At 35.8% G+C, this 22,755-nt stretch overlaps 1 protein-coding gene and 1 long non-coding RNA gene across 5 annotated transcripts in view; one reads left to right on the forward strand and one right to left on the reverse strand.

Annotated features, from left to right (window-relative positions):
• Positions 1 to 2,732: 2,732 nt before the first annotated feature.
• On the reverse strand, positions 2,733 to 5,139 carry LOC139111950 (uncharacterized). The gene is made up of 3 exons (XR_011547299.1): positions 4,838 to 5,139; positions 3,205 to 4,762; positions 2,733 to 3,118 (listed from the first exon to the last, which is right to left on the reverse strand). It is a non-coding gene; the product is annotated as an uncharacterized lncRNA (long non-coding RNA).
• A 9,055-nt stretch (positions 5,140 to 14,194) lies between these two features.
• LOC139112005 (lipase 3-like) overlaps positions 14,195 to 22,755 on the forward strand; it is a 282,652-nt gene continuing 274,091 nt past the window's right edge. Inside the window, exon 1 of one of the 4 annotated variants that reach the window (XM_070672739.1) lies at positions 14,195 to 14,412. The gene's annotated coding sequence lies outside the window, so the exon portion shown is untranslated. The remainder of the gene's footprint in view (positions 14,413 to 22,755) is intronic. The other 3 variants (XM_070672737.1, XM_070672740.1, XR_011547310.1) reach the window with 3 other exon arrangements.

The following is a 22,755-nucleotide window of genomic DNA, read 5'->3' on the forward strand; positions in this document are numbered from 1 at the left end:
AACTAAGGTTTTGATAGTCACCATTTACTGGCAGCATATCGTAACCTCTGACAGGAGGAGACCCATTAACCAAATCGAATCAGGGGAGAATTCAAAGGATTCTAGAGAGATGCCTACTTCGGAAAACGCAAACGGCACCCTGGCAACACCCACGTCATTCATTTTTCAAGAATATGAATTTTGGAATTTTAGAAATTTAGTGGAATCATTTAAAAGAGGAGAAAGTAATAAGGTTAAATGAAATAATGAGACTTACTTTTCGTTGTCTTAGGTTGCTCTCGGACGAGTCCCTCGCAACTTCTTTATTGGTATTGAGACAGCAGTGAGTCACAAGTCACACACAAAAACGATAGTTGGTTCGTGAAAAAATTCAAAGACTGAATGAGAGCGAGTCCCGCTGAAACACGCGGTTTTATAACCTTGGAAAAGGGGTGGGCTAGCGCCGGATTTTCATTTTTGAAAAAGTCAGTGCTTTGATTTGGCGACCATGTCTCTCCACTTTTCCTTTTCTTAATTATTGGTTATTTGGATCTCATTCCTTCTCTGATTTTCCTAAGCTCTAGTTTTCGTCCTTAGATTTTTAATTAGTGGTGAGGAGTTCCCGATATCTATTGGCCCGAGAGAAAAAACTCGGTTGTACTAAACTCCGCCCGCATGGCTTCCCCTTCCAACCTTCCAGAATATTGTCATTAATAGTTGGGAGAAAATTCCTAAAAACCCCTTTTCGTTATCACCGGGTCGCGTTTGTTTATGGGATCCGGTCGCGTGTCATATTCTTATGACTGCAGAGCTTTCGCCCCCTTCGTTTGTTTATACTTCGTAGTTGCGATCTCAAGTGCTTCACTTATCGTCAGATATTTGATATTGATTCCAAATCGTTTTAGGTTCCTTCTAATATTCTTTGAAGAGTTTTCTGTTTAAGTTTTCCGTCGGTATCTATGCCGTGATTGTTCTAAGTTTAATTTAAGCATCCGGCGATAAGGATTTCGGAGTGTAAATTATTTCTTCTGGAAGCCTGGAAGTTCTCTCTCGTCACCAAATAGTCACGGTTTACTCTTTTTATCTAATTTATTAAACGCGTGTCGGAAAAAAGGAGATGTGGAGTCCGAGGACGTAACAAATAGTAGCCGTAAAAAATTTTAATATTACAGAGGGACAATTTTGCGTAAAGCCAACGTCACCGGCGTCTTCATTGCAATCATCATCGTCGTCATCGTCGTCATTGCTCGCATCATATCGATTATTCGTATAACATAATATCGTTAAAATATATAATCAGTAAAAAATCCCCATTACTTAAATTTTCTTTTGAACATCATGTATCGTTTGCGTTATATCTCTTTCACTCCTATTTGTATTTCCTTGTTCGGTATCGCGTTCAAGTGTCATTTGCGCTCTCGCTCACACCCTTTCACGCTCTCACTCGTATTCTTTAGTTATCGTCTCCAGATGCGTAACATGCTATCGCTAGATTCTTTTCTATACAGGGTGTCCCAGACATAACGAAGGATACTGGAAGGATGATAGAAAATGGTACGGAACTTTTCTACTTGTCTCAATCAATTCTATCTATCTTCCTAGTATCCTTCGTTGTGTCTGGGACACCCTGTATACCCGTGTGGTCAAAAATCTTTTGCGTTTTATATGGGCTTCAAACGCTGTAAAAAATCTTTTTGCGTTTTTCTCTTGGTCAAGTGTCGTTCATGCTTTTCTAGTAATCGTTTCAAGATGCCTTCGTTAGATATGGACGATTCTTTCTACTGCCTATGCGACAAAAATCTTTGGCGTCTTTTATCATTGAATCTTTTGTATCACGTTTCGTTTTCGTTGGCCCGGCGTCTATTTTCTTTGTTTATCGACGAGGACGAGGACGAGGACGACGACGACGACGACGACGACGACGATGTGACCATGCCTCATTCTCAGTCTCACATCCGTAGCTGCAGGATCCTCTGTCTTAGGAGAAAATCCCAGAAGTAAATCCAAGAAAGTAAAAAAAATGGCATATTTTGGAGAACAAGGTATGTATTATAATACAATTTATAAAATAATTTAATTTTTTATTAAATTATGTTATAATATTTATTTTTCTGTTTTAGCAAAACAACAGCTATGCCGCGATTTCCAGCGAGGCAGCTGCTCCAATAGCTATTGCGCGTTTGTGCACACTTATAGATATTGTTTTAATTATTAAAACAAAAAGTGCACAAACGCGCAATGCAAATTTTTGCACGTTACGAGCGTGGAGCAGGCTCGTTACGAGTCTACCGGGTTATCATCTGCTAAATTGCGGTATGAAGTCGAACGCACCCTGCAAAATTCAATCATTTGCGGGGACTATAAAGCGGGCAGGTGTACAAGGACGGACTGCCAACGTCGGTATATCGGGCACCAAGAAAAACTAGAGTGCATTGTGTGTTGTTCGGAAATAGTGATGGACACTTTCGGGGCGTCTAGTTGCGCGCACGTGTACTGTTATACGTGCGCTCTTAAGTGCCAAGGGCCTCCGCGTCCGTACCAAATTCTAACTGTTGTGTGCCTGGTATGCTGATCTGTATCCAATTATGAACAATTGCTATAGCTTGTGTCGTTTTTTGCGTTTATTGTTTGTTTGCTTGCTTGTGGTGTTTTTGCTTATGTCGTATTTTTTGCTTATGTTTTTTTATGCTTGTATCATTTCTTAATTTTTAATTTTTAATGTAATTTTTATGTTTTATCATTAGTTTTTTCTATTTTGTTTTATCTCTAATAAACGTTTTTAGAATATAAGGTAGTAAACTAAGATATAAAATAAATATTATATTTAAACATATTTTATTATTTTTGTATTAACATCTTTTTAATTATTAAAAACAAAAACTTACAAACTAATAAATATGTGTGCAATTACTTTAGAATATAAATCTAATATAAAAATGAACTAATAAAAATGAATATAATATAAAATAAACTAATAAAAATGAACTAATAAAAATAAACTAATAAAAATGAAATAATGAAATGAATATAAAATGAAACTTAACCTAAACTTATGAACTAAAAAATTTTTTTCCGGCGTCCTCTCTCTCCGTCTATTTCCTGTTTGCCTCGTCTTTTTTCCGGAGTCTTTAGTCATTGTCTGAAACGAAAAATAAAATTATTAAAAAAATAGAAAATAAAATGTATTAAAAAATAATAAATAAAATTTATTTAAAATATACTTACATAGATTTATCTGCACCTTCCATTGTTTGCACGCCGTGCAGAGATATTTGGGTACTTGACCATGCATAGAAAAAGGTATCACTTTCATGCACGGTGTGCAAAAAGAGTGACCACAAATTAAGGCTTGAACCCCCTTAAAATGGTGCACCAGGCAGAAGTTGCATCTCGGCGTGTTATCCTCTGTAAGTTAAAAAATTAATATTAATTAAAAAAAAAAAAAAAACTTACTGGGAAATGTTCCATTATCGCAGGAGAGGCACTCCCACATGCACTCTCCAAGAAGATTCTTGGTGCACGTGTGAGATCTCTGATCCGGCGGGTACGTCTCGCGCAGTAAATATGCCAGACGTTTGACTTCTAGAAATCCCGTTTCCGACATAGGCCGCACATGGTTGTTGACTTCGTCCACCTCATCCTGCGTAAGGTGGACGAATTTGCACGTGCTGCCTGTTAAGCACACTGATTTCGTGCACCGCCGGACCTCGTGGAACATCTTACAATCGGATCTGACACACATTTTCATTAGATAGTCTCTGCAACTCATGGTGATTTTTTCGGATTAATTTAAATGAGATCTTGCCGAAAATTTTTTTTCTGTTTTAATTTAGATCCAATCTTGCCAAAAAAACAACAATAGCCAAAAAACAACACAAGCAAAAAAAAAAAACGACAATAGCAATAATAAAAACAATATAAGCAATAATAAAAACAACAGAAGCAATAATAAAAACAACAGAAGCAATAAAAAACAATAGAAGCAATTTTGAAATGTGTACTCTTCGACTGGCGAGCGACCGACTGACAAGCGACCGACTGAAAATCACGTGCTGCGTTTCTATTCGCTTCCATATGTGTGTTCGTAAATGCACAATGAATGATACTTAAAGAAGCGGATATACGAACGGACTTAAGGCCCTTTCGGTGTAATTCATTCAGCCGGCGTATCGATCCACATGATGAAATTTTTTGCAATACCCAGGTGTATAAATAAGGTTGACATATCTACCGGGTGCACATTTTCTGTTTGCCCGACTCTGATTAACAAAACAAGAGCCGCATCGCCAGAGAGAATATCATTGATGGTAATCCACCCCCGCGCTTTTTCCATGATTATTCTAGCAAGCGTGATCTCTTGCTCCGTCCACATCTGGGCTCGCCGAGGCAAGATTCCGTCTAGAACACACGGTATCGCCTGCCACTTTATTTCACAGAATCGTTCCTCCAGTCGGAAACACTCATAAGGTAGTCTACAGGTTCTGCGAGCCCAGTCGCGAAGATGTACCGTAATCGACGTAGCACTAACATCGTCGACGATTCCTCTTTGCCACTTTAAACCTTCTCGGATAGCAACGAGGGTTCCCACTGTAAGTTCATGTGGTAACAGCATGAGGTTGGCTGCTGCAATCCTCATAAATAGAATCAATTGTTCAAGCATCTCCAAATAAGCCTTCTCTCCGTTAATTAACTTCACCCAAAATAGCGTGGGTGATTGTACGCGTATCACGCGTACTTTGTACGGCCAGCGGGTCAGTTGTCTTATATTGATGTCGGAAATTATCTGAAAAAAAATTTTTTATATTAAGCGGTATTTTTTAAAAAAAATATTAAAAATAATATCAGAAAAGATACTTACATTTTTTAATTGGTACTTGGCGACGATCAGTAACCGATGCTTGGTTGCAAGAAACTGATCGCTCGACGGTTGAAGAACTCATCTCGATCCAAATTGTTTTATAGAGATAAAAAATTATCGTTCTTACTCGCGTTGTCACTCACGTTGCCACTCACGTTGCCACTCACGTTGCCACTCATGTTACCCCCGCATCATTGAAAAATAGACTGCTAAGAGAACAAAAGACTATGCGGCTAAATTCAAAGACTGCAAACGGAGGTAGTTGCTATTTAGCAGGTGTGCATTTCTTTTATCGGAAAGAGATAAGATAGCAGTTTTTAAATACCGCGAAGTGAAACTTATTATTAAATGACTTTTTATAATTTGAGAGAGGGTAAAAAATGTGTCACATGATTAATCAGGAGTAGGGGTAGAATATAAAGCATTCCTTAGGCCTCTCTTGTAACAACGCGCGCGAATCTCACTAGTGATTGAGCGATCGACGATAATGAACGTTGACGTGAGAATAGAAATCGGTGAAGAAATAGAAATAGAAATCGGTGAGAAAATCGACGAGGTTCATCCCCTGTCGGAGGATAGTGCTTGCGAAACCGACGATGACGACAAAACGGTTGAAAATACTACGCGCAAAACGATCAATTTACGAAATTTAACCGCGATTAATCTGCGTACGAAATTTTGTGCCATATATTTTTATTACGGTGACGGGCGAGAATACAACGTGTGCGCTTTTTGTTTGGTATTGATGCAAAACGATTTTAACGACTCCGTCTTCAAGATTCGTTAACACGTCGTAGGATCTTACGAAAGTCTCAATGGTACGTGGTGCTTGAACTGTAGAGCCGCAGCATTCGTTGTAATTTCGTGCGATATGTGTCCGGTATGCACGACTGCGTGAGCAATGTACTTCGATTCCGTACTCGCGTTGCTAATGTCGTTGTTTGTCGTATTTATCGCTAATGTTGTTGTTTTGTCGTATTTATTGCTAATGTTGTTGTTTTGTTGTATTTATTGCTAATGTCGTTGTTTTGTTGTATTTATTGCCAATGTCGTTTTTTCAACATTAACGTGCGAGCATCGTTGTGAAAATCATTTAAAAATGGATCAAAGTTTTCTCGAGGAAGGGCGCAAACTCCTGGTGCAGGCTAACGCCGTGACCACCCTGGGAGAATTTTTCGTGTGGCTTGAGAGATGTGACGACTTAGTGAATCGACTCGAGGAACGCAGTCGCGCCAAGCAAACGCGCGTATCCGTCGGGTGCGCGCAATCCACGGTGGCGAGTATCGCGCGACTCTTGGGTGCCAGGAAACATTTGTACGGACGTTACGTGCACCAGGGTGGCGAGTATGCGAGCACCAGTGCTGCCGACGGTGATGATGACAACGCAGCTGGTGAACTCGAGTGGCGCGAGATCGAGACCGCGTTCAAAAGTCGTATCGCAACAGGTGTGGTAATAAACGCAAACTACATCGAGCCGCTGCGATTCCTGGAGGACGCCGGTAACGCGGTGTGCGAGCGCGTACAGAACATCGTGCGTAAAAATAATTGCGTGAAAGTGAACACCGCGTTCAACGGTGAATTCACGGCCGGGGACAAACGCGCCAACAAAAGTATAACCACGAAAAACTGTGAGATCTTTCGAGATACTGATGTACGCGAGTGGTACCGACTACATGTTATCGAACCCACGCTGGCTTCTCTCGAGGAGTTTCAGGAGCGCGACAGCGGATGGGCGTTGTCGCGAATTTTGAACTTGTTGATCAACGTAAACTAGTACAATCCGATGCGTGCGGGATGTCACGTTACATTGTCGCGGAAAATAGTCGCTAAAAATGCAGTAATATGCGTAAAAACGATGGACGACAAGTGTCTCGCGTGGTCGGTGGTGGCGGCTCTGTATCCCGTGAAGCAGCACGTGGATCGGGAATCGTCGTACCCGCATTACGCAACGGTGCTGAACGTCGAGGGTGTGCAGTTTCCCGCGACTCTTAAAGACGTTGCAAAACTCGAACGATTGAATGATATCTCGATCAACGTGTACGTCACAAAGACACGTGGAAAAAAAATTAACGTTCTACCTATACGCCTCAGCAATGAGAAGAAAAAGCGACACGTAAATTTATTGTACGTGCAACGCGACAACAACGATGACAACAATAACCAGGAAGTGGGACACTTTGCGTGTATCAATAATCTATCACGCCTCGTCAGTTCGCAACTAAGCGGACGCGAGCATCGTAAACACATTTGTGATCAGTACGTATGGGTTTTTGAATATATAATTAATTTTTTTTTTTTTTTAATATTATTTTTTAAAAATTATTTTATTTTTAGGTGTCTTCATTACTTCAGTTCGAGCGAGAAGCTCGAGGCTCACGTCATGGATTGCGGAATCTTAAACGACTGCGCTATACGACTACCCAGCGAGGACGACAAATGGCTCAGCTTTTCCAATCACGACAACAAGGAGCGCGTGCCGTTCATCGTATACGCCGATCTGGAGTGCGTGCTGCGAAATATCGATCCACCATTATCGCCCGAACAAACGACGTTTAATTATCAACATCACGAAGTATTCAGCGTGGGATACTACGTCCGATGCTCGTACGACGAGTCGCTCTCGAGATACGAATATCGTCGCGAACCCGATTGCGTCCAGTGGTTCGTCGAGCGGCTAGTGAGATTTACTCATCGCGTAAAAACCGTAATCTCAAACGTCGTCCCGATGAAGACGTTGTCGAATGCGCAACTCGAGGTGCACGAGAACGCGACGCTGTGCCAAGTATGCGAAAATCCGTTTGCGGCGGACGAGAAACGTGTGCGCGATCATTGTCATTTGACCGGTCGGTATAGAGGTCCCGCGCACTCAAAATGTAACCTGCAATGCCGCGACACGCGTTACATCCCCGTAGTATTTCACAATCTGTCGGGTTACGATGCACACTTTGTTATAAAGAAGATCGCCACAGCGTACGAGGGTAAAATTAATCTATTACCGATAACGAAGGAGAAATATATCTCCTTTACGAAACACGTTAACGATACGGCTGAGGGACAAGACTCGCGAACTGCGATAAAGTTGCGCTTTATAGACTCGTACAAATTTTTGAACGCTAGCCTCGACAAATTATCGTCTCTACTCGCCAAAGACAAATTGCGAATCTTGCGCGCTGAATTTACGACACTTTCAAAAGAAAATTTCAATCTTTTGACGCGAAAAGGTGTATTTCCGTACGAGTACGTCAACAGCGTTGAAAAATTGAATGAGTTAAGCCTACAGTCGCGCGACTCATTCTTCAGTTCGCTGACCGATGACACGATGACCAAGACAGATTACGCGCACGCCGAGACCGTATGGCAGCGGTTCTCCGTTCGAACTCTGGGCGAGTACAGCAATCTGTACCTCAAGACCGATGTACTGTTATTGGCTGACGTATTTGAAAATTTTCGCGACAGATGCGTCGAGAGTTACGGACTCGATCCCGCGCATTACTACACCTTACCCGGTTTCACGTGGGATGCGATGATCAAGCATACGCGCATAAATTTCGAATTGTTGACCGACATCGACATGGTGATGTTCGTCGAACGCGGTATACGCGGCGGTCTAAGTCAATGCTCCAACAGATACGCGCGAGCCAATAACAGATACATGCGGTCGGGGTACGACTCGTCAAAACCTTCGTCGTACATTGTGTATTACGATGTAAATAACTTGTACGGATGGGCCATGTGTCAGCCGTTACCGTACGCGGATTTTGAATGTGTCGACGACAACGACCTCGCGAACCTCGACGTAGATGCGATCGCCGCAGATTCGCCCACGGGTTATATTCTCGAGGTGGATCTCGAGTATCCCGCGAGCGTGCACGACGCGCACTCCGATTTGCCGTTCTGTCCCACGCAAGAGAAACCACCGGGGGCGAAACACGATGTAAAACTTTTGGCTACGCTGTGTGATAAGAAGCGATACGTCATCCACTATCGCAATCTGCAGCTGTGCACGCGTCACGGTCTTCGCGTCACCAAGGTTTACCGCGTGCTGCGATTCACTCAATCGGCATGGTTGCGCGATTACATCGAGCTCAACACGCGACATCAAGCTCGCGCGACCAACGATTTTGAGAAAAATTTGTTTAAACTGATGAACAACGCGGTGTTCGGTAAAACGATGGAGAACGTACGAAATCGCGTCGACGTTCGCTTGCTCTCGCAGTGGGACGGACGGTGCGGTGTGGAGGCGATGATCGCCAAACCGAATTTTCACAGCAGAAGCGTATTTGCGGAAAATTTGGTAGCCGTGGAATTGCGTAAACTCGAGGTGAAATTCGCCAAGCCAATATACGTCGGTATGTCTATACTCGACATATCTAAAGTATGCTTGTACGAGTTTCATCACGAGTATATGATACCAACTTTCGGAGACAAATGTAGCATTTATGCAGTATGTATTATAGATGTATTATACTTCCGATTGATGCAAGGTCTCTCGAGTGATTGTTAACATTCGCATATTTTGCGGTGTATGAGATGTTCTTGGTTGCTTATGTTTTTTCAAATTTAGTCTGATTTTTACTTTGAGATGTTTGTGGTGTTTGTGGTGTTTGATGCGTTGATTGAGACGTTCATGATTGCCTCTTTTTCAAATTTAGTCTGAATTTTGCGGAACTGTATTTTTATCTGGTTTAAAATATTTTATAAAACTCTCGAGCTCGTTATATGAAGCATGCGTGGAATAACATACATTATATGTATTATTCCTAACGCTGTCATATTCTCCAACTATACTCATATCTTTGCCCCTCCATTTTATTACTGACGGTACAATAGTTGGTATTTTTTTTTCCTTTTTTCTTTTTTACCGGTTAATTGCAATGTAATGTATGAGTTAACATTCGCATATTTTATTGTATTATTTGTAATAGAGTTCTGCAAATGTTGGATTTTTGCAGCTAGCAAATTTGTTGGATTGCACAAAATAATTTTTATTTTGCGGTGTATGCGGTGTATGAGATGTTCTTGGTTGTCTATGTTTTTCAAATTTAGTCTGAATTTATTTTGAGGTGTTTGTGGTGTTTGATGCGTTGATTGAGGCGTTCATGATTGCCTGTTTTTTTTCAAATTTAAGTAGTATTTTGCGGAACTCCCGAAACGACCAACGAACCGGTCATGTTTTATATTACTATGCAATGATGTACAGGTCTCAGTTAGTAGTCGCTAGCATGCCCTTACGCAGTACACATCTACGCAGTACACATGTACGCAGTATGCAGTACACATATACGCAGTACGCAGTATGCAGTACACATGTATGCAGTACACATGTACGCAGTACGCGGTATGCAGTACACATGTACGCAGTACGCAGTACGCAGTATGCAATAGACATGTACGCAGTAAGCAGTATGTAGTATGCAGCATGTATTATAAATGTAATTATACAAATAAAGTAAAACATTGCGGATGTTATATATTTATCTCATTTTTATACATTTTTGTATCGAATCACACATACACATGTGTGAAATAAAAAAACTTTATTAACCCGATGACTGGAATGAGCCACGTGCCACCGGGATGATTGCGTCCACGCGTTAGTATTTACACGAGAATGATCGGTCTTCTTAACGAAAATTAATAATGAGCGAAACCGACGCGGCGATACATAAAATGAGTAAACGTTAAACAATGTGAGGCATATTCCGCATCTATGAGCGAACATGCGAAAATGCCGTGAGTACGTGAACGAGCACGCCGCGATAACGTGCATGGACAGTGAGGCTGTATCCGTTGAAATTATGTGGGTCGGCTTATTGTTTGTTATGAGAACTATTCCCGCACTTCAAAATGAGCAATGCCGCTTGACCACTGGTTAGGAGCTGATGAGCACGATGAGAAAACCACGAAAATCACTGAGAGAATTCAAGAGCCAAGTGTACACTATTACGTCCGGAACAAGAAGAAAGATTAGAACCGGTAAACGCTGCACGTGGCGCGGATTATCGATAAATTACCGGTCCGTGAAGTAGTGCCACCACGTAATTACGCGCGACACTAAACAAAAGCGCGGTCTCGTCGATCGGGCCCGTTAAATTGCGAACGTATATTTATTTTATTTTTATTTTTGACCAATTTTTAGTGACAAAATAAATATATTTTTATTGCCAATTTGTGTATTCTTTTTGTTTAAAAACCACTGATCGCGATTGTTCGTGGATTGTTCGAAATTAAAACTCTAAGTGTTCAAGCATTTAATTAATTACGCGTTTTTTTAAATTAACGACAAGCGAAAGACGCTCGATATAAAAACAAGTATAACGTAAACGCGCGATGACTCATGAGTTATTATTGTCTACCGCGAGAAAATAAGATAAAGATAAACAAGCGTCGACCTAATACTAATAACAACGAAAAATACAGGGTGTCCGCGATCAAATAAAAAAGTTTTTAATGGTAGGTAGGGATTCCAAAGATAAATCGAAGAATCCTATACCAATTTGTAATTTTGGGGTTAATAATTGAGATAAAAATATTTAAAGATTTGACGCCCCCGTGCGAGTAAAAATGTGTTTTTACCATTAAAAATTTTTTTACTTAATCGCGGACATTCTGTATAATAAAAACCGGCAACGGTCAATTCAATAAACACATTCTAACAACGACAATTAAAAACAGCGTTTGAATATTTTTATTTCTCTTTTTTATAAAATAATATAATAATTAAATAAAGTATATAATTGTTAATTTTTGTATAGACATGTAAAAACAAATTTAAAAAAAATTACATAGGCGTAACTCGAACCAGCGATCTTACGCTTACTAGACCAGAGCTGTCCGCGCTAGACTACCACGCTGCTTCGAAAATAAGTCTAACTTCTCGGTACTTTAACACATCGTAAATGTTTAAACTCGATTTTCTTTGTTATTTTAGAGAAGCGCATCGAATGGCTTTACAATATTAATGTAGGAACATCAATTTTTAAACTCTGCGAATTTGAATAAAGTCGGTGTTTCGTTGAGCGTAACCTCCCCTTGTTAATATATGTTTAAATAAATAAATAATATAATTTTATATTATTTATTTATTAAAATAAATAATATATGTTTAAATAAAATTTAGTTCTTTTTAAGCTGTGAAATTTGTCTCTCTTCCTCGTTAGCTTTTATCATTTGACTAACATGGGTTATTCGAATCGATGAGATTACCAGGTTTCACCACGTGGAGGTGAGGATAGAAATTGAGTAGAAAAAACTATACGACGATAAAAGTTATATTCGAGTAAACACTGTTAGCACTATAAATGTAAATGCAACGCATTGCATATATTGTTATTCATATCATTATTAACAACAAAAATAAAATGCATAACTTTTTTATATATAGATTTTTTGACAATCGTAATTTTGTACGGTTGAATTAACTTGAAACTTGTAGAGAATATTTTTGAAATGCTAAAGTTAAAGAAATTGTAAAAAACCAAACATTACTTTTTTAAAACTGATAACAAAATATTAATTTTTAAGCTAACATTTTTCTAGTGTTCTAATGATAATCTTTGTAATTTTATAAGTAATTTTGTTTTTGTATAACTACACAATGTGACGTGTAACCTATTATTAAAATTGTAGAATGTAAATAATCATTGATATTCACACATGATTAATTACTTTTTATAACGCAAACAAGACAAGTCACTAACGACAGAGAAAAAAAAAGAGTACACACGCGCGCCCGTACGTATTTATGTGTCCGTATGCGTATACTTATGAGTATTTATCGCTTACATTTGTTCATTATCATAACATGGGCTGAGCACTTTTTTTTTACATGATAATTTTTACACGATTTGTCCGTTTACATGATGCGAAGTTATCAATTGAAGATATAATATGTTATTAATTTTAATTTTACTAAAGATAACATTTAGATATTTTTATATTAAAAAAAATTAATTTAGACTTAATATTATTAGTTTAAAATGTAATTTATTAAATTTTAAATTATTGGTTATCGGTTACTGACACAGCTTAAATTAAAAGTTGATTATTAATTTTTGATAACTAATACGGTATTTAACGTGTTAATTCAATATAACTTTTTACATTGATCAGTAAAAATTAAAAGTGTATAATAAATTACAATATTGTAAATAACAAAAAGTTGTTTACATGTGTGTATATAAATATGTTTCTAGAAATAGAACAAATTAATTAATTAAATTAATTGATAAAGTAATGTTTAGTACTAGCCGATAATTTTAATTCATTTTCATACTTAAGATTGTCTCATGCATGTAATTGTTTTAAAATGTTGCAACCCAACGTTTTAATGTTTTATAATAATATTTAAAACATTTTAAAATACAAATAAACTATAAATATCAGTTTATGACTTATATTTTGCCGTAGTTAATTATGTGTTGATATATGTTGATTAATTATGCTGTGATATCAGAATAAAATCTGTATATAAATTTATATTATATTAAAATAAAAACGTTATAATAAAATGTATATTACATTTGTTTTTACCCGTCTTTCGAAGTTATTTATATAGTCTTAGTAGTAAAGTTCTGATTCCATAATATTTTTCAAAGAAGTAATTATATAACTCATCGCTATATATAAAGATAAATTAATATTCAACGTTTGAGGTAATTAAATATCAAGGAAAAAGTATGCGTTCTTATCTGTAACCAGAATGACTAACCTTGTTCTCATTATTCAATAAACATTGTTGTAATAAATAAAAGGAGAAATAGAGATAGACCTCAATTTACAATGCAGCGCATTACATAAGGCACAATATAATATTAATAAAATGTAATAATAGATTTATGTTTTTAATAATATATTGTATATGTTATTATAACAATTTAAAATATACTTGATAGTAATGATATATTTATGTTCCTTAATAATTTGATAAAATTTTTAATTATTTATAACCGTAAAAAGTAGTATTTTTCTTATTTTATGGTATAAAAAACATAAAAAATTAAACACAACTTTTCTTATTTAAAAAGCTGTTGACTTTCGAATTTGCAGCAAACACATTTTAAATGTATTTTTAATATATTTTTACATTTATTAAATTTAAATAAGTAAAAAAATTGCAACAAAAGTATTATGTATATGGCTAATAAAAAAGTTAATAAATTTGTTTATTTTAATGATCAAGTAAATTTAAAAAACTAAATTACAAATTTTTAAAGTTAATAATAATGTAATAATATTAATTTTAAAAGTAACTCAACGTGATGTATATATCGAAAATTATAAAATGTTTATTTAAGAATATTTGATGTATTATTTGGTATAATTTTATAACTTTCCATTAAATTAAAATAATTTTATTCTTTCACCTGTAACACTGACATGAGATTGATACGTCTATGTGCGTTCTACGAGGACACAATTATGTAAACCTACGCATTTATCTAGTGTACGCCTAGATGAACAGGCGGAAAGTTGTATCAGTTTAGATTGCATCGTTTTAAGATCTTGTGCACTGAGAACATCAAATAAATTCAAATTTTCTGTCGTGTTTATAAAAATAGTGCTATAATGATAAGGTACAGTAAAAATTTTAGATATATATAATAATATATAATATCTTAGGTATACAAATACGTAAATTTTATATGCGCTAATCGTGAGCAAATAATCAAATTTACTTCTAAACAAATTAGATAAAATATGTAATTAAAAAATTTAATATAATTCTAGGAGATAAAGACACAAGTAGTTTTTGTAGATGTGTTCACGTACTTAAAAATACAAGACTGATATAAGTATATTATCACATGCGGTATACGCGCTCTCATTTCTAAGCAGCAAGAAATAATGAATAGGCGGCTGTTTAATTGAGTAATTCATTGTACGACCTAATGAATAGATAATTTTGTACGAAGATATCATGCATTTTGTGGTTTTGTAAATTATCATAATTTTAATAACAGCTAGAATTAGACTTTAAGTAGGCTCAATTAAATGATTGGGTTCAATTTGTATAATAAAAGCTGAAATATAACAATGTAAAATTTGAGATATATAATTTTTGCACGCAACGTAAATTGCGCAGAAAGCTTAAATCATCGATCGACAATTATACTAAAATATTTTTATTTAAGAAAATTTGTATTGCAGAAATATATATGACATGTTTGTGGTGTGGATGACAATGAAAACTATAACGATGTATTTAAATGCTAAAGGCAACTATAATAATGATGTTTTTATCTTAATAGTTTAAACCTAATAAAAATTTGATATTTAAAACTTAGCATCGTTATATCTCAACTTTTAAATTATAAAGAGCCAAAGTAAAAAAAACTTTTGTTTTTATTATAAAATCGATCTTTATCTAAATAGATAATTCTTGTAAAAATTTTATAAAGATTTAATAAATATTAAACTTACTCAAAATTCGATCGACATAGCCGTTATTGACATTAGATAATTTCAACTGCTGCCAACTCAGCGAATCGCGGTAAAATTCACGGTCGGTGTACGGCAACGGTCTCGTTGCGCATATACTTGTTACGAGACACTACTGCGTCTTTTAATAATCTACAATTTTTCATTTACATGATTCAAAACATAAATAAATTCATTGCTATACAAATAAGAATTTGCAGTTTCTATTGCCTAGCAATCGATTGACTTATCACTGATTTTAGTGGTATAGGCTAAACTGGATAAAAATTTAATAAAGGTAGGAGGCCGGCTGCTACTTTTTTGCGACCGAACAATCACTGATTGAGTGGGTTGTGCTATACTAGAAGCGTGTAGATTGCTTCTAATGGCACGCTCGTATTTGCTTTGTTGTCCAAAATTTATTAAAATTTATATCTCACCTACTAATAATAATAATGCAAAATGCCATGGGACTTTCTTATTTATGTTCAAAAGTTTTACCTATTTCTAAAAGCTTTATCATATGAGATGAGATAGATATTTTACACATTTTAATTTCTTACTCAATAACGGTTGAAAATTTTACAAAATAGTATAAGACCTTCCTATTTGTCTCAACATGCCCTACTTATTCCTAAAAACATTGTCACATGACGAGGGACATCCTATATATATTAGGGTGTTTCTCGCCATGTGACAATAGCGCAAGGTAAAACTTGTTGAGACAAATAAGAAAGTCCTATACTATTTTGTAAAATTTTTAACCGTTATTGAGAAAAAAATTTTAATGTGTAAAATGTTTAGCATAAGAGCGACAAGAAAGCTGCGAGTAAGCGAGCGCAACAGGCGACGGCGCCATTTGTAGCCATTCGCCTGTCGCTCTCACCCACTTGCAGCTTCTTTGTTGCTCTTGCGTTAAACATTTTTATTTTTTTCTACTAATAGGACTTTTTTACTTGTCTCTAAAAGACTTATCTACACCTAATGGTTTGATAATATGAGCTAGGACACCCTGTACATACGATGTTCAATGCCATAAAAAAATATGCACTGTCGGTGCATATTTTTTTATAAATTATCAATCAGTTCGGAATAGCTACTTTTTATACAAATAATTTGTAAGCTTTTGTCATTCTTATTAGCTTCAATAATATCAGAATATAACTAATATTGCATATTTTGAATTTTATAATAAGAGCCTGCTTTTACAATATGTAAAAATGTATCTAGCAATTTATCATTTAACATGTTGTTAGACAAGATATTCTTTCTCACCAACAAAAGAAGAATAATGACCTCATCTATATTAATTTTTCGTCTTTTCTTATCCTTTTTAATTATAATTTCTTTATACAATGTTCCAATATGTGTACAATTGTCATCTGGCTCTATATTTTGAGCAATTGTATTAAATTACTCTTTCTGTACATAACATGTCAAATGTGTCTTGTTTATCATGAACAACATTTTCAACTTGTCATGCACATTGTTGATTGTTATTTTGGCTACTTTCTTTTTAACCGTTTTCTTTTTTATTTCTATAAAATATTATGAATTTCTAATTGGTATATATTTATTATGATGACTATCCAATTTCCGGAAGCATACAGTCATAATATAAGTGTGTCAAGAAAAGGAACATTTAATTTTGTAAAAGCAATATCTTTATCAATAAGACATATGTAATTTTTATATTTTTTGACGTCCAGATAATAAAAACGCAATACTCTCGTGGCGTTATGTTTAATTATTTTTAAATAAAAAAGAAATTTTTGTTTATTTTATTAATATTTCTTTTATTAAATATATTTTTTAATAAAGATACTTGTTCAATCGACAGAAAATTAGATTAAATCGTTCGAAATTATATTCCGCTCGCTCGAAAATTTGTCTTAGATCGCGATCATTTCGGTGTTGTTTTCGTTTGTATATTATTCTTGTCGGTCTTCTTGGACCTCTTAGTGTTTATCGCTGCTTCGCTTTCTTCCGATCAAGTAGTCCATTCCGGCTTTATCTGGTTTTCCCTCGGTCTTTAGTCGATTTCCTCGCCCTGTTTCCTCAAAACCTGGGCTCCGTTCGGCGAAAGATCGAGCAGTTTCGCTCGAACTCCAATACTGTTCCTATCGAAAAAGCAGCTCGTCTAGTTATCACCGTAGCTTTCTATATCGCTTGAGACTACTCTTCGTCCTTTTTTTTTTTTATTTTCACCGTGCTATCAACGGTTTCAAATTATATTTGTACATCGCGGATCTCATCAATTTTTTTTGTATCTTTTCATTTTTTTGTACTGCAAAAATTCGCGTCCGCGGCTATAATCGGCTCGTGTAGCAAGATCTCCGTCATTCGCGTCAAGATCTCCGTCGATCGAGCGATTAATTCAGTCGCTCCTGAAGATCTCCGACGCGCTAGCCGAGTTAAAAAAGATTTCCGTTTGCTGGTTTTTTTTTTCGATCTTTGCATTTAAATACTCAATGCTTGTTTTTTTTCTTGATTAATTTGTTAAATATATTAGAATTTTTTTGTGTTAGTTATTTTGCGTTCTGATTCTTTATTTGCTGATTGGTTTATCCTGTTCCATCTTCGTTCCGTGCACCGCGTCGAGCTCATTGATGAGCAACTTTTTTAATTATTTCGTGATCGTGCGAAATCACGTACAATACTGTTTGTACAGCTGATTTTGCTGTTAAATTTTCAATCGACAGAAGGCATTAATAATCATTAAGAATACCCCCCTCACCTCGATTTTAACGTTTTTGGACTTATTCGATGGGGATTTACTCAAAATTAACGATTCCGTTTGTTTAAAGCGTCGCTCTTGCCTGCGACCCGAGATATTTCACGTTAAATTGCCTTCGTTTTTTGGTTAGAAAACCTGTCAGTAGCGACATTGCAGGATGCGTAGCATGCAATGAACGTCATCGCATGCTCTGTATGTCTTCTATCCTTCCAGTACTCTCACACATTTTCCTGTTGTATATTATTATTTTGAACAAGTAGACCTCTTTTTCTTTATTTTTTTTAAAGCAAAACAAATAAGAGGGTCTGCATATATGTATATACAATAAAAGGCAATTAGCTGTGAAAGATACTAAATACCCACGATTGTATTTTATGTCCAATTTTTGCTTCGTCTACTATTTCAACAGTGTGTTCTGAACCGCCAAATATTTCACTGCATTTTTTTGTTCAGTACATAGACCTGTAATTCAAAGTAACATTTAAATACATCACAAATGCATTTCATAAACAACATTTAATTATAAAGAAATAAAACACATACCTCTCGACAAAAATTGAATCAGTCAACAATCATAGGCGCTGTTACACCTGTCTTTCACAAGTGTCAGTTTGACGTGGGTGTTGTAACATTAAAAAAAAGGCAACTATTCTGAATATAGAACCCACGTCAAGATTGTTTCGCTCGAACCAGGTGTCAATTTTGCACTTTTTTCAAAGTTGTACTGTTTTGAGACACGTTTTTTATGCACATTCTTTACTAAATATGGATTCTTACATTTAAACATTAGTGTGTTTTTATTAAGATTGTTTGGGTTTCGACAAAGTTTTCCGTGATCGCGTGCAAATTCCAGTTTATCGCTGCCAAACACCTGTCGACCCTCGTGCGAATCACGTGTGTTATCCGTGCGCTTGTTCGCGGGAGATCACAACAAAGATCGAAAAACTTAGTTGGTTCGGGTACGGAAAAGTACCAGATCTTAAATTTCGCCTAATGATTCGATTGCTCGATTACGGAAAGTTTCGGTTCCCCCGAAATCGTAAATTCCTGAGCGCGGCAGGAACTCGATCGCCGAATTAGTTGGCCTCGAGTCGTTATAGAGAGTACCACGCAGATTGTTAAGCAATAATTGATCATTCGACAGAATTGTGCTGCGATATTTTTTCCGCATCGAGACAATTTAACGGCATCGTGCACTGCATTTGCAGGTGCAAATTCAGCCGACGACCTCAAGGCAATCGCCGGCAATCTCTGTCTCGCTCTTCTTGTCGCTCAAGTTGCGTCATGCTCTCCAATCTCTTTTATTCTTTTGCGCGCTTCTGATCGCGACAATTCTCGAGATCTACCGGCGATTAAAACTTTAATTTCGTGGTTTATCTCAGACAATAATAAAGAATCGTTGATTTCTAAGTGCCCGAACTCATTACCCTAACAGCACAAGTAGATACTTAAAATGTTTAAAGTATATTAGAAATGTATATTGCAAATAATCTCCGGATATTCGATATACGTATCAAGAGACGCGGTAGTGTCTCGCGTCAAGTGGACGAACTGCTCTTGACTACCGCGTATCTTTTACGCGAAAAATCGTACTGGTACCATTTGATGTATTTTTTTTCTATTTTACGTTTATCCGATTTTTTTTATGTTTATTCGATAGATCATGGTCGACTTCATTAATAAATATATTTTATATTTTTTTTCTTTTACATTTTTACGAGATATTTCATTTTTAATTTTGTTTGGGCTGATTTTTTAATGTTATCGTCATCGTCAAATTTGTACTTTTCAATTTTTTGTCAATAGATGGTGCTAGTTTATAAAATCAATATCTTCAAAAAATTAATATTTTATATTCAAAAATTAATACTTTTTTTTAACTTTTTTTTTGATAGATAGTGAGAGAGAGATTGAGAGAGAGAGAATGATGGAGAGAGAGAATGAAAAAGAAAAAAAAAGAAAGAAAGATATAAAGAAAGAGATTTTATAATCAATAATAAATATTTTCAAAAAATCAATATTTTATAATCAAAAATTAATATTTTTTTTTAACTTTTTTTTGGAAAAATAGTGAGAGATAAAAAGAGAAATAGAAAAAAAAAAAAAAATATATATGTGTATATACAGGGTGTTTGAAATAAGGTTTCCTTCCCGGTAACTGTAGATAGATATCGGGAATACAAATCGAAAAGTCAGATATCATTTAGTGAAATTCGTAACCGTTACCGAGTAAGAAATTACTGAATTTTGACGAATTAGCGCGGAGCACATAATAAGTCGGGCGCGGCAGGTGAGAGCGGGTGGGCCTTAGGGAGAGAACGGGGGTGAAACGCCGCGCGACAATTGTGGGGTGGGGGTGGGAGGAGTCAACGCGTGGTGTGATAGACAATGCAGATAAACTTTTTGATGTCGCATTTTTGCATGTGTTAACCATATTTTAACAGGCTCTGAAATTTGGTCGTCAGTAACACTGTCGCCATGAAATTGTCGTATGATATCTAAAAACAAATTTTGATATTAATTTTAGATTAATTAAGTATACAGGGTGTCTAAAATAAAATTTTGAATCTGAAAACTGTGGGTAGGGAATCAGATTTGGAGACAAAAAGTCGTTTACGAGTTTGTAAAATTCTTAACCATTATTGAGAAAAAAATTAATTTGTCTAGCGCATGAGCGACAAGGACACGGCACTACTCGCCTGTCGTTCTTACACACTCGCGCTAACACAAGCTTCCTTGTCGCTCTTGCGCTAGACAATTTACTTGCAGCGTGCAATAAATTTCAAATCAAAAACGTCGTTTTTGTAATATATTAATTAACAATAAATCATTAAAAAATTTGTATTAGATATCATATGCATACTAACATTTAGTAAAGTTGACGGCACTTCAGTCATTGCCGGTTCAATCAAAAACATGGATTGTTCGTATAGATCATTTATAATACGTGATGATCGATCTGAAATTATTAAAATTGTATTATACAATATAAAATTAACATTAAAATAAATATTCTTAAATTAAACTTCATAAGAAGTCATCGCGCGGTGATTCACGCACTAATGTTCTTTGACCATTTCATATCTGAAATAAACTCATTATAAATATTTTATAATACATTTATATTTACATAAATTATACATGAAAAAAAGAAGCATATATAAAATGTATTTATGTATGTACATACCTCTACTGTTAATAAATGATTCTGACTGCTGTCTTTGATTTTTTGTTGCTGTAGACTGATTCTCTGAAATAACAGTATTATTATCAATGTTGAGTATAATATTGCAATATTTTTATATTTTATTTTTCACTAAAAAAAAGTTGCTTACGTTTTGCAATTTCTCTGTTATCAAAATGCAGGTTATTTTCACGAAAAACACATTTTTTATGTTTTAACGTTTCGTTATTCTTTTCATGTAAGGTGGTGAAAACTTTTTCTGATCTTTCTGATCTTTTCGAAATTTTGGGAAGTAACGCTGTAAAAGTGTCTTCCAACAAATCATCCGTGTTGCTTAAAAATGAATTTAATACTTTAGCGGCTCTTACTTTTCGCGATTTCTTTTGCAGTTCTACGTTTTCTGTATTAGATGTAAGGTCAGACAGTTCTTCAGCTTGTTTTAATTTGTGCCTTGCAATCGAATAATCCATTGTAACAAAATAATATTATTTTAAGTCGATTAGATTTGATTAGATTAGAATTTTTATCAATTCCCTGTAAGGTTACAAAAGTTTTACAATTACGCTCTTCTCCTCCTTCTCTCATTCATCCATTCTTCTCTTGTCTCTCACGTCTCCATTCCTACATCTTTCACACTCATACCGAGTCTCTCTTTTTCACGCATGTCTTCCGCTCCTCTCTCCTCTTCCCCTTCTAACTATATTTCTCGCTACCTCATTTCGCTTTCCATCTACCTTTTCCTATATTATCCCGTTCTCTCTCTCTCTCTCTCCCTTGGACCCTCGCTTCCGAAACCCTCTCGTTTATTCCTTTCTCTCTTATTTTTTTTCCGTCATATTTTTCTTTCATTCTATTCTATTCCTCCTTTTCTCTTTCCTCTCCCATCTCATTCTTCATTCTTTCTTGCCCTTCTTTCCTCTAATCTTCTTTGTCTTTCCTTTCCAGTTTTTCCAACCATTCCGTTCCGCCCTCCGTCGTCTCGCTCCTTTCCATTTTCTTCATTATTTCATCTCTCTCTTCATAAAATTCTTTTCTCTCTTTTTCCTACCCTGATTCTGCTTTTTTTCTTTCCTCTCTTTCTTTAATTTATTCCCAGCATTTTCTCGCTAATCCACTTTCTCTTCCTTCTTCTATCCTTTTTTCAAATCCCCAGGCTCTTCTTCTCATTCTTGTTCTCAATTTGTCCCTTTGCAATTCTTCCATAACCATGTATCCCGGTGTTTTCTTTCCTACCCCTAATATCCATTTCATAAATTTTTTTAGCATTCTTCTCTTTTTTTCCCTTTCCTTCAATCTGAAAATTTCTACCCCATATGCCATCACTGTCCATATTAACTTATCAAAAAGCCATATTCTCTTCCCCCAATCCCCTTCAAATTTTCTTTTTCCTAACCCTTATACCCTTTCTAACACCGCCGCCGTCTTTCTTGTTCTTTCTCTCATCTGCCTTTCCTGCCCTCCGTTCTTCATCACTATATAACTCAGATAATTATACTTTTTTACCTTTTCCACAGGTTTCCCTCCCAATCTCCATTTTATCCCCATCTCCATTTTTTCTCTCTTTTTCCCCCTCTTCTG

This window comes from Cardiocondyla obscurior, linkage group LG26, assembly GCF_019399895.1.
Source record: "Cardiocondyla obscurior isolate alpha-2009 linkage group LG26, Cobs3.1, whole genome shotgun sequence".
Lineage (NCBI taxonomy): Eukaryota > Metazoa > Arthropoda > Insecta > Hymenoptera > Formicidae > Cardiocondyla > Cardiocondyla obscurior.